This window comes from Labrus bergylta, chromosome 10, assembly GCF_963930695.1.
Source record: "Labrus bergylta chromosome 10, fLabBer1.1, whole genome shotgun sequence".
NCBI lineage: Eukaryota > Metazoa > Chordata > Actinopteri > Labriformes > Labridae > Labrus > Labrus bergylta.
In genome coordinates, this window is record NC_089204.1 from 14,031,548 (window position 1) to 14,044,548 (window position 13,001).

Consider the following 13,001-nt stretch of genomic DNA (forward strand, 5'->3'; position numbering starts at 1 on the left):
TTGATTAACTAGAGCTTCAATCCAATTTAGGTAAGTTCTTTCAAATATAAAATGATTTGATGCGATTTGTTTTGGTATGGTATGGTTGAATTAAATTTCTAACCAATCCGATTAAATCCAAATTAATTATGTATCCAAAGTATATTTTTCTACATTATGGAACTAAGAATTAAATCTAACTGGTGGGTCAGTTAAAACAAAAACAAATGTATTATAACCATGTCTCAAAAGCTAACATCCTGAACTAAGTAAGTAAACTTTAACAAACAAGAGGTTATTGACACTCTGACTTCGGTAAGACAGCTGTGAAAAGTGTTTGATATTCAGGTCTGCTTGGGCTACTTGCTTACACAAGTTTCCCCTTTGCAATCTCTGTGTAATGTACTGTATTTATATTAAATTGCTTTTCTGCAAAGCGTACAGATGGGAAGGCGTTTGAAAAGTTTCTCGTTCTTCATATTCTAATTCCACTTGACTTCATTCCTGAGGTGGAGAACTGTAGCTCTATATGCATCGATTTTGGATGATGTTGTTTTCTCCTTATGAGCTATAGCTTAGACTTGCTGGCAAGCCACCTTACCTCACATTACTGTACTGAGAGGTCAAAGGCCAAACTCAAATTCTTGGGAGAATAAAGAGCTAAACTCAGTTTGCATGATAAGAAGCAAAACCTCTGTTAACCAGTTCAGAATTTTAAAGCGGGCCATCCACCGATTTGTATTTTGTTTTTACTTATCCAGGGCTCCTTGGGTCAGTTCACTATGAGCTTTTATGTTTAGATTGGTTACAGATTTGTATCGGTGAATCCTTACACCCCTATAGTATACAATTGTATGTTTGAATCAAATTTAAACACCAGGATATTGTAATCCCATCTACACTGCTCTGAGTTTTGCACTCTTACTGACCTTTGCAGCCAGAATCTACCTAATTTCTTCTTACAGTAAAAAACATCGGCAACGGAGCAGGGGCAGTAATCAAAGTTTTGTCTGTTTTGCTGTACTTAATGGTTCTGTGGTGTGCTGTGTCCCAGGTTTGCCATAAACCTCCACTAAATTATTTCACCATCTGGGTGACTGATGGAAATGTCCGTTTTGCATGAGGAAACCACATTACCATTCTCCCCTGGTAATACTGATAACCAGAGAGCGCTTCAGTCTGCTTTAAAGTGTAACCATTAGAAGTAAGGAAACTCCATGGCCTAGAGGGGAAAGCAAAGTCGCAAGACAGGTCCAAGAAAATCCTCTGATACATTACAATTAATACGTATAAATAAACACTTGATGATTAACAGTGATGGTCGATTCCAGAAGAAGGAACAATGACCAAGTAATAAGTATAATGTTGAAAACAGGGCAAATAATGAAACCATTTCTTTCTCTCCACTCGACTGCTTGGCTGGCTGGTTGTCACCCTATTCTTTAATCAGTTTAGGGTCTAATTGTGAGTAATGATGCTATTGGCTGTTATGGCTTGTAGCTCAGCCAGCCCCTCTGTGCCCACTCTGCATATCCAACCCATCTGTGAGCCACACACAGCCACAGCAGAGCCCTTTCCATTATATACACCAAAACAACTGTCATTCTCACAAACACCCATGCTGAAACACAGGGACCCCCGCACATGTACACAAATCACCATAGCAATCTTCATCTAAAACACACACACATACACACACACACACACACTCACTCACTCACAGAAATTGTCCGCTTTAGCACGTTGGCTAACCAAGAAAGAGGATTCATAACACACTAAATTAGCTTTAGATTTGCAATGAAAGATCAGTTCATTAAAAATGCATTAAATATGAGTGGGTTCACTTGATACTAAATGGAGGGGGGGGGGGATTAATCTAGGCTGTCTCTCTGACTCTTTACTGTCCCCTCTCTCACCCTTTTAAATTCTCTCCCCCCTTTTCCCTTCTGCTCTTTCTGCCTTTTTTACGCCTGCTGTGTCACATTTCAGAGAGCAGTAATAGTTTTTTTTGTGCAAAAATCCGTGACCATGATGGTGCCCAAGTTTCCTTCTAGACTGTCTATCCAGTTATGACACCAGTTGGTCCAGTTCTTGATCACATGGATTTGAAGGCCAACTGGTCATGGACAAATCCTACTGGATTCCATCAGATCACTCCTCCTTGGCAGGTCCAATCAGAGAGTTTTTAATTGAGATGCACTGATTTGAGTCTTTCAGCCCGGGTTCCAACACCTGGGCTTTATGTAAGGCCCACTGTTAAGTACCACCAGACACCAGTGGTAAGTAAACTTTATACCTCCAGAAGTTTACCTTTAAGTAGTAAATACTGTATATATATAGGGCTGGGTAGTATATCCAGTTTTTAAGATATATAAATCAATTACATGTAGGGTAAGACAATATCGTTTATATCGATATAGTTTATGTTGCATTAAAATAATGTGATACGTTTCTCCCCCTTGTCTGTTCCTCTTCAGCCTGCTCCACCTCTCTCCCTCTCTTTACAGAAAAAAAAAAATATATATATTTATTGTGTATCACTATCCAGCTAAAAATAAAGAGATCTGATTTTTAGTCCATATCGTATAAGTATATATCCGACGCTGATTGACGCCCCCTGGTCCTAGTTTAATTGCAGAGCATTACAAATTTTCCCTCTCCTCCAATTTCAACAATACTTCTTTTTTTTTCCAAGATATGTTTTCTTTCTTTTGCAGTCAATCTCTTTGTACTAAAACATTTCACCCCAAATAATTATAACCAAAGCTCTTCCATATAAGGCTTTGGAAATCCAATAGTATGACCTTTTTTTATTTAAATTTTTTCTGCAGTTCTCGAGCTGCCAGCCAATGCATGCTGGTATGATAGAAGTCACAGGAAGAAGAGAAGAGTAACTGCAGGCTAGAGAACTGGTAGTCGCCTCATAGAAAGGCAGACAGAAAGGCTAGATTATGTGAGACTGAAGCGAGAAATGTCAGACAAGTTCTTTGGAAACCCACAGTTATCCTTGTGCAGGTGCCAGTGGGTGATAATGCATCCGTAGCTCTGTGCAAAGTTTCAAGCAAACTCTGGCACGTTGAGAAATTTCTAACACTTTGGGGAAACATTACCATACAGATTTTTAATCATACAGTTATATGCAGGCAAAAGAAACTGGTTCAATTGTCTATGAGTTGAAAGTATATTTTGGGGCATAGAAATAGACACAAGAACTTTCCCACATCATGTCATTTATGCATATATGCATGATTTTAATGTAGAGCAGTCCTTCAATCTTAGATATGAGACTAACTATAGCATTAGGTTATATTACAAGCAAGTGTTCTTCATGATCCCAAAGCTTGCACTTGCATCTCATTAGTTTGAAAATGCTTCACCACTCTAGGGGTAGGTGAAAAATTATACACACTGGCTGCTTTCCCAGTAACAGTTTGTTGAAATTCATGAGATGGGTTACCTTAAAGGTCCTAAACAGAGACATTGCATAAAGGAATTGAAGGTGAGCTTTCATCCAAAGTAACTAAATATAACTGGGCTTTTGAATTAGCATACCTTGTTGCTATATGTATCCGGATAAAGATGTAAGTATAATCAAAATGTTTGTAAGATGGTAGAATGATTCCTAAACCTCTACACAACTACTTAACTTGTGTACCACCAGGAATGAGATGAGTCCAGAAGTGGATTATGAGGACAGATCTTGAGGACCCAAGGAGATAGGGACACCACGAGCTGGTTTAACTGGGTCCCAGAAAGACTTGTTTTCACTGTCCAGGAATGGTGGCTCTGCTGCAAAGCAGCGTGGGGGATCAGGGGATGAGAGATGGTGATTATGGAAATGAGCAAGCTCTCTTTCTGAAAGATTAAACAGGCCACTGATTGCTTTTACATAACCTTCACCCACTGACACACAGGCTCACTCTGTCCCTCTCCCTCACGTTCAAAGACACACACACACACACACACACACACACACACACACACACACACACACACACACACACACACACACACACACACACACACACACACGTTGTTTACTCTCTCTTCTGGTCTCAAAGCTTTCTTTGTTGTCTCTCCTGTGTAAAAGTGCCCTTTCTCTAACCTGTCATTTGTTATGTTCAGCTTCAGACACACCAAAACACAGCCACACACTTAAAACTACAGAGGTTGAAGTCCCCCCCCCCTTCCTGCTTTTACTTATCTATGTAATTTTTTTATGGAACTGTAGTATGTGCATGGGACTGTTTAAAGCGGACTTTACTTAGTAATCCTTTGATAACCAAAGACAAGTGATGTCCCAATGTTTGTGCATCTATAGATTCAAATGTGTACATGAGGCTGTAGCGGGAAGCCAGGCCCCTGATGATAGTTTGAATTTTTCACATATAGTTAATGAGTCAAAAATATATGGTTCAGCCTCAAAAGATCCAAGGAAAAGGAAAGGTGGATGGATCAATCGATTGATGGATGATAAATGGCATAAATGATTTCTTTTTTTTTTTTATTCTGTTTTCATCCATTGTTTCAAAATAAAATATTCTTAAACTCAATGATTTTTTTATTTGCTTGGATATTCATACAACACCTTTTGTAATTTTTTAACAATTTCTAAATATTTCTGCCAATAGGCTTGAATCAGTTTGTCCTCTATCATTTGGGGACCCATTTAATCTTCCCATGACACAGCTTTGAGCACTAAGCCAGATTTCAAAACATAATAGTCCAGCTGGTGGCTTCAAACCATGCTAAGCTTTTATCTCAACTAATTGCCAACATAACCTTCGATTGCTATGGAATTGCATGAAAGCTCCCTTTTTTCTTGTATTACCCCAGGATATGCTGCAGGTGTACCACATGGCTGAGATTTAGCTCAGGCCCGAGTTGGCTTTTGCAAAAAAAAATGTTTCCTCCTGAGCACATGCCTAACAGTGTCAGCAGTCAACATCATTAACACAAATAGTTTTGCCTTTCAAACTTTGAACAAAGTTTTTAGTCAAGAGACATTGCCTTAAGAATGGAATTTCTATCCTTGAGACTTAAGTTTTGAAGAAAGGTATTTTGTCTATCTTTGTCTAGAATTCATCAAGAATCTGTGTACGCATGTAGGCAATAGACAAGTCATTTTGCCTGAGCCATCCAAAAGTCAGCAAGCTTTAAACTTACCATAAATCTTCAAATTGTAACTGGTAGTCAAATAGCATCCGGGCCTCTTATTGCGGTGTGTCGCGGCCAGCACAATCAAATAAGGACAGGCCCCCTTTTATCATCAATCAATAAGTCAATCATTATTTGTATAGCGTCAATTCATAACAAGTGTTATCTCGAGACGCTTTGCAAAAAAGTCCACACTTCCTTGCCCCTAGTGTCGGAGCAGGCAGTGCATGAATGAGGACGGCGATGGCTGTGGGGTCAACACAGTCCGATGGTGGAAGCTGGGCGTTGGTTGAGGGACGATACGGTCTGATGGTGGAGTCTGGGCTACGGCCGGTGGTTGAGGGACAATACAGTCCGATGGGCTGGGCGTCGGGTGGTGGTTGGGACAACACGGTCCGATGGTAGTGGCTGAACGTCAGGGATATCGGGTGGTTGTAGTGCCAGATCACCTCACTGAAGGTTGGGGAGCTCCGTCTAATCGAGAGCCTGGCTTCTGGTGAACTGGGCTTCAGGCACAGAAGGGGCGTAAATTGTTAACTTAGACATACTTATTCACATACGTAAAAAAAATATTAACTTTGTACTAAAACATGAACAATGAAACTTCTCAGACAGAAAGAGTTTTTTATAAAGGCCTGCCTTCAATAAAAATCATGCTTCATATCAAGGCACGGTACTTTCTGAAGTTTAGTAAATAAAGTTATTATTTGAGGATTTACAGTATGACGACCTGCAAAATAATTTCTTGTTGTTGTATGTTTTTTATCAGAATAAATATTAAGACAACAAAGTAATAAATTAAGAGAAGAATACTTTTTTAACAGCCAATGGTTACCATGCATGTAGGCTGATACGGTGTCACTTAGCTACAGACGTGATCAAAAATGCATATGTTTGTAGCACTCATTATTTCTCACTCAACTCTTTTACTGGAAAGCACAATAGGAAGGAAGCACAGTTAACCTTCTGTAAGGTCGCCCCCTCGGTTGTTTAGAAATGAGTTTTTTTTCCACTTTCATTGCTTTAGTATTGATTATGCTGAGTGCTCGCAGTGATAGCTGACAACGATCAGTTTAATATTGCATTCATTTAGTTCTTCTTTAGAAATTAGAGGGAAAATAGAAAAGATGACACGCCAAACATGTCTGCTCCTTCTGAAGCTGTAAAAAAGAAATACAGCATGCAATATAGTTCCAACTTCCAAGTTCCCAAATGAGACAATTCTTTAAATAATTGATTGAGTCATTTACACAAAAAAACACTGCATTGTGAAAAACATGCACCATTTTTTCTTTTTATCTAAAAAATGAGGAATGCATGTTTTTGCTCACTAAGGAATATTTGGAGGCTTGTTGGGTATTAATCACATTTAATACATGACCACATTTATATGCTACTAGGTAGGTAATCTATTAGAAATACTTTAATCTACTCAAGTTACCAGTAATCTGTTATCACAACACATGTATGGACAAGGTTTGATAATTAGGCTACATAACATGTAAAAATTATCCAAACTAAGGGTGAATTCACACCAGAGCTGTTTGGTCCATTTGAAACAAACTTGCTTTGTCAGATTCGGTTTTGGGTGCGTAAATGCTCAAACTAACTCTGGTACTGGTCCACTTGAAAAAGGGGTGTCAGTTCACTTTAAAGTGCACCAGAGTTTTGTTCGCCCTCGGTGAGAACGTAATCAGATCCAAACAAGGGAAGCGAACCAAAAAGAAGTGCATTGTGGGTTGAATTTGGCCAGATATTTCAGAATAAGCAAGTGTCAAATAGGTTAGCCGAGTGTAGCTAATGTAAGCATTGCTAACAGCGCCAACCTTCAGTCCTCCTTGCTGGTGAACTATCTCATGCCTGTGCTAAGTGTGGTTACACATTGCTGCGGTCAATATGCCAGTTAAACCTGACACACTAACTTTATCTCCATTTCAAAGATCAAAATACTGCCAAACTGAGTGGTGCTGCGGCTGCTATTCTTCCACTGTCCTGTTGTTTACTTTCAGGTCATAGTGCAGCGTTAGGCTGGACGGCAGTAGCCACTGACCAGTGGCGGATGGCTTATTCTCTTTTGTTTATTAAGCTGTCGATTTAATAATCAAGCCAAATCCACTCAAATATGGGCTTTTTCTACTATTTTATGTACTGACTACAAATCATTTTGTCACCTTCGGACATGTACTTTAAGCAATCTTTACAAATCTTGAAAGCTTCTATTATGTTTTTTGGTGTAATATAATGTTTTGAGGGCTTTTTTTTACATTACAGACTTGCATTTTCCTCATTGCTCCATCTGTTGAATTAAGTATCCTGCTGAAAGATCTGTGGAATTGCCAAAGTGAGTGACTTAATTACATTTTCAGAAAAGCTAACTTGCTAATGTTTGATTTGCTGCTAAATAACTTACTCTCCATTTCTCATTGCTCAAGGACATCAAGTTGATACCAAACAACATCCCCATGCATCCTACCAACTCACTGGCAAACTGGGTGAATAACTATATTACTGACTGGCTGCATGACTGGCAAATTAACTTACTGTCTGTCTGTTTGTAGTGTACCCAAGGACATCTATCCAGCATCCATCTTGAAGACAAAACATTTCTCACACACACACATCTCTCCTCTCTGGAGCGACAGGGAGAATATTTCCCTGTTTACTCAAGTGCCACTTCATGATTAAAAACTAATCAGGCTTCAGCCAGCCTGGGATCCCCCTGCACACTGACACAGAATGAACTGTAATTATCTTAACAGGGGAGTGAGGAAAGAGAGGCACAGAGATGTGGACGGAGACAGACGGAAGATGAAAGCACTGCATGTCTTAATGTTTCCAACAGCTTAAAAACTTAGTTGTTGTAAGTGGTCGATGGTGCAGCGCGTGATGGCCTAGCATGAGAGGAGCAAATTAAGCCAATAATGAGGACTGCATTCATTTTTAAATAACTCAAACTTAAAACAAAGAAGTACAAACTAATATAAATGAAAACATGAACTCCTTACATAGTGTAAATATAAAAACATTTTATACCTTTAAGAACAAAGAAAACTTGAGCATGCAATGTGACAACCTGTATAACTGAAAATAGACAACCTTTTGCATACTGAATTGATGCCTATATCTAGGGATGTCCCGATCAGCTTTTTAAGCCCACGATCCCGATCCGATTTTTTAATATTGAGAATCAGCCGATACCGATTCCTGATCCGATACTTATATTTGCCTGGATAAGAGACAGTCCATGTTTTTTTTTTATTAAAAAAATAATGTTTGTAAACATTAAGTACAAGATGTCTTCAGCTTAGTCCAGCTAGTATTGTTGTAAAACTCACATATAAAATCAAAATTCTACTCAGAATGGTGTTTACCATTTGTTTACCTTTAATATTCAGTCATAAAAAAAAGACAAATTAACTTAGCGCTGTTTTATAATGAATAACAAGTAAACTTGTATGCACTAGAACACACCGCAAAGACTACGGCCGACGGCCAACCATGTGTGAGAGGCAATAACTCTCCATGACAGCAGGCAAGGTAGTCTGTAATTGTCATTCTAAAAAGAGGAAACCGGAAGAGGACGAGGAAAAACACAGATAAATAAACCGTTGTTGTGATATGAGAAGGCAATTTTCTCATCGCTGTCGCTCAACACTCGTAATATCGATACTTCTAATTGAGAGTAATATCTGATGAAAAGTTGAAAATGGCACTGGCAGCCCTTGGTCTTTTATTAGTGGAACAAGAATAGAAGAGAAGCTTCCGTATTTCTTCTTGTGCACTGGCTCTCCTGTTTCGCTTAGCTGAACATCAGAGAGATTCCTACCATCAACCGCGCTTGCTCACGCTGATTCAACATGTAGAGTCGGCAAACAAAAGGCCAAATGGGGCCTACTGGTAGTGACGGAGCTGGACACACCACAAAAACTAGGGCGACGACCGCTCACCGACGGTCTCCTTGATGTGTGTATGAAAGCTGACGTAGACGATCTGGATGAGCTCAGCTTCAAATTCCTGATCCCCAATCAGTTAAAAAATGCCAAAATCGGCTCCGATCCTGTACTTGAGATCGGGACATCCCTACCTATATCAGCATTGAATCCGAATTTCCACAGACATACGATCCTTGCAAGTAGGGCTGGCCGATTATACCTCAAATCAACATCACGATTAATTGAACATTTTACCTCGATTATGATTAATGAACGATTACTTTGTCAGAACACAACTTTTTCAAAACGACATAACCGGCATGGGTAAGATTACATCGGTTAGAGATTCTGAATGACCGTTTTGATTAATTTTTGATTAATTTCCCTGCTCTACTTGCAAGTAAATTGATTTTAAAGAAAAGTTGAAAGATGTGATATTGAGCACCTTAGAAAGCCATGTAAGATGGGCCAAAACCTAAGCTCGAAGATAAAGTTCAACAACAAGTTTGTAGTGGATACAAAGTATGTATGGCCCCGTTGGCCACTGGAAGTGATTGAATGTCTGCTTCTTCTAATGCAGCAGGCTTACCTGGCATGAAGAGCATACCTTGATTGTCAAGGTCGGTGCCTGCTGACTTCAGTGCTGATGTTTGATTGGCACTGTTGCTGAAGTATGGCGTTCCTGGAGATTGTCGATGAATGTTCCTGTGCACTTGACCTCATCAAATATGTCCCTTAAAGTAAAAGAGCAGCAGAAGTTACTGAAACAGGCTTTGTGAAGTTGTTAGGGTGTTGCTTTGCATCTATATTCACCTGACACTAGTGAAACAAATTAAGTGTGAGAAATGATTTTGCTATTTAATTAATGATTAGTAAAAAATCCCTAAACTGACATTACTGCAAGAATAATGTTCCAAGGACTAAACACATGGTTTGTCAAGACTTTCTTTTGTTCTGTGATACTTGGCAGCTGCCAAATGTTACCATCGTCCAGGCATAACCGATCGGCCAACCGATTATATCAGCTGAAATGAGCTTATCATCGGTATCAGCAAATTTTATTGTAACTATGTGCTGATATTACTTGGTAAAAATAGCATTTTTTAGCATCAGTTTATTACACAGGCAGTTTTCTTTAAGCAGCAGAGTGTGCTTTATGGATTACAAATAACATTATCACTCTCCAGAGTGTGAAGCGGTGACGCACGTACATGCACAGTTACTTTCCAGTTGAGTGACCATCTTGTCTTCATAATATCTCTTCCACAAAAGTTTCACATTTGAGCAATCAACGCAATAAATGTACATAGATCTAAGAAAGGTATCGGCCAAAATATTGGTATCTTGGATCTTCTCTCTTCCCAATATCGATATCGATATCAGACCCAAAAATCCCATATCGGTCAGGCCCTTTAATGGTTGAAGGTGTGTAAAGTGTCTATGAAACTTGATTGTAGATTAATGAAATTAGAATAAAATGGGTTCTCTGCATTCTTCCAGATGAACTGATATCAAGGACAGACAGCATAGTGGTTGTTTTTTTTGTAAAAAGTAAGGATTTTCTTTCCATCCAAACTGGTTTTCAGGTAAATGAAGCAAAAGAGGACAAAAACACACAAGCTTTGACTCTCTCACCCACACAACCTGGAATTACGATGCACACGCAGAGCAGCAGCTTGTTCTCTACATGAGGCTCTAAAACCAGAGGGTGAGCTGCAGATTACTTCAAAACATCACATTGCACATTTTTGAAATGAATACTAATGATGACACACAGTACATCAAACACACACAAACACAGACGTACAACCCAGAGTGCAGAAGGATTTTGGAGTGAACACTAATGCTGAGTTGACACAGATTTAGGCAGGCAGCAGACGGACAGCATACCCAGAACAGGTCAGGGAAAAAAACGTCTAATTTAAAAGAATGACAGTAAAGTTCAATTGAAATTTGCATGACGATAGTGATATGCTGTGTCCTTTTTTAAAAAGTTTGTTGTTACATAAAAACTAGAGGATCAGTGTCATTGCTCAGATCACCAACAGGTTCTCCTTTTTTTTGAAAACGCTGTTACATTTGTCTTTACATTCTGCTGCGGACGATGGCAACAAGTGAAAAGATTTTCTCATAGGATGGCAATACCATCACCTCATTTTACCGTACTGCTCCCATCCTCTTAAATTATATTTTGATTGTTGTCTACCATCGGCCTTAATCCATGTGAAAGCATGACCTCTGATATTCAAAACACACACACACACACACACACACACACACACACACACACACACACTCTCTGTATATTGATGAGAGATGTTTTAAAGCTGGGTAAACCAGAGTCTGGCTCCTTGGGGACTCATGGTGTTGAGGTATTTAAGGATTTAAATGACAAAAAAAAAAACTACAACAATAACACAGATTTTAGTTAAATTATGTTGGGAGAATATTAAACAACAACTGAACTAGCAGAAAGTATAACATTGGTGCTCTGGCAAAATGTCAGCAACAAGTGTTTGTTTTTTTTTACAACAAGATTATCTTTTTTTTTTATCTTTAGTTTTAGAGACTGAAAAGGGGAATTTGAAGATAATAACTGTTGCTTCTGCCTGTACAGCTAATTTTTTAAACATTCACAGGGTTCGTACTGCCCTGAAAAACCTGGAAAAGTCATGTTTAAAATTGACAGAGTTGAATACTGATCTGGTACTTGTTCCACTCTGGCTTTATACGCAGATCCAGGCCGAGCTCCGGCTCCTTGCGTCAGAGTGAGTATCAGTGTGTACAATAGGCTATCTGCTGAAATGGCTTGGTGTCACTGAAGCTGAGCGCAGCACAGATTAGAATCTCCATTACAGCGGGACTACCTGCTGAAGGTGCGTTTAAACTGATGTCTCGTTGTCTTAAATCCAAGCTGATTGAAAGAAGCTGGCTTTGGAGGTGACTCAAGGTCAAAGGAGTGGCTGTAAATGCCATTCTCCCTACTTCGTGTATGTAGCATGTCAGTATTTTATTTAATCATTGAAACATTTCCCTTCATAAAATACTCGATCATTATATTATATTCTATTAAACAATGCTGCTGATTAAGTGCCTTTTAAAAATAAAAAAAAACTGTCTGGTAGCTTTTTGAATCCAACAGCCACAGTTGTGCAGTTAGACGAAAAAAGTAATTTTCTAACTCTAAATCCTAACTACAGAGGTACTGTTCTATTTCCATTGTTCATTTTATTGTCAAAGAATGTTTGTCTGCTATACAGTATATGCAGGTATCATCTGGTGGCTGAGTGTGACAACAATCAGCAGCTTCCTGTTAGTAATGTTACAGCTTGCTGTAGTCTGTTCTGTAGTCTGTTCTGTAGTCTGTTCTTGTACACTCTGTTACATTGTGCTGTGTTTTCTTTGCTCTAAAAACTGAAGATAGGCCACAGCCCCGTTTGTTTATTTTAGTTTTGTTTATCTGACTATGTGTTGTAGAGTAGACACACAAATCTCCGCTATATAAAAGAAAGTTATTTATGAAAACGATTGAAACGTTCTGACGAAGCGCCCTTATTATGTGCAGTACTTATTAACCACAACCATCGAAGAAGTGAAGACAAACTGATCAGAGCATTCAGTATATCAATACTCATTCATAGATCCAGAACTAAATATAGGAAAAAAATATTGTTAATTAAAGTCAAAAGGGGTGCCGGTAGCCTAACTACCTAAACTCGAATCCCACCTGTTGCTCCTTTTCCCACGTCATAACCACACTCCCTCTCTCCCTGGTTTTTGACTCTATCCAGTGTCCTATCTCTGAAATAAAGGCATAAGAAGCCCCAAAAATGTAATCTTAAAAAAAGGAGTGAAGCAAAAGAGATATTAAATAGGTACTTTTAGAAGAAAAAGGATCTATGTGACCGTGGAATTAACCTGCTCTGATTTGAT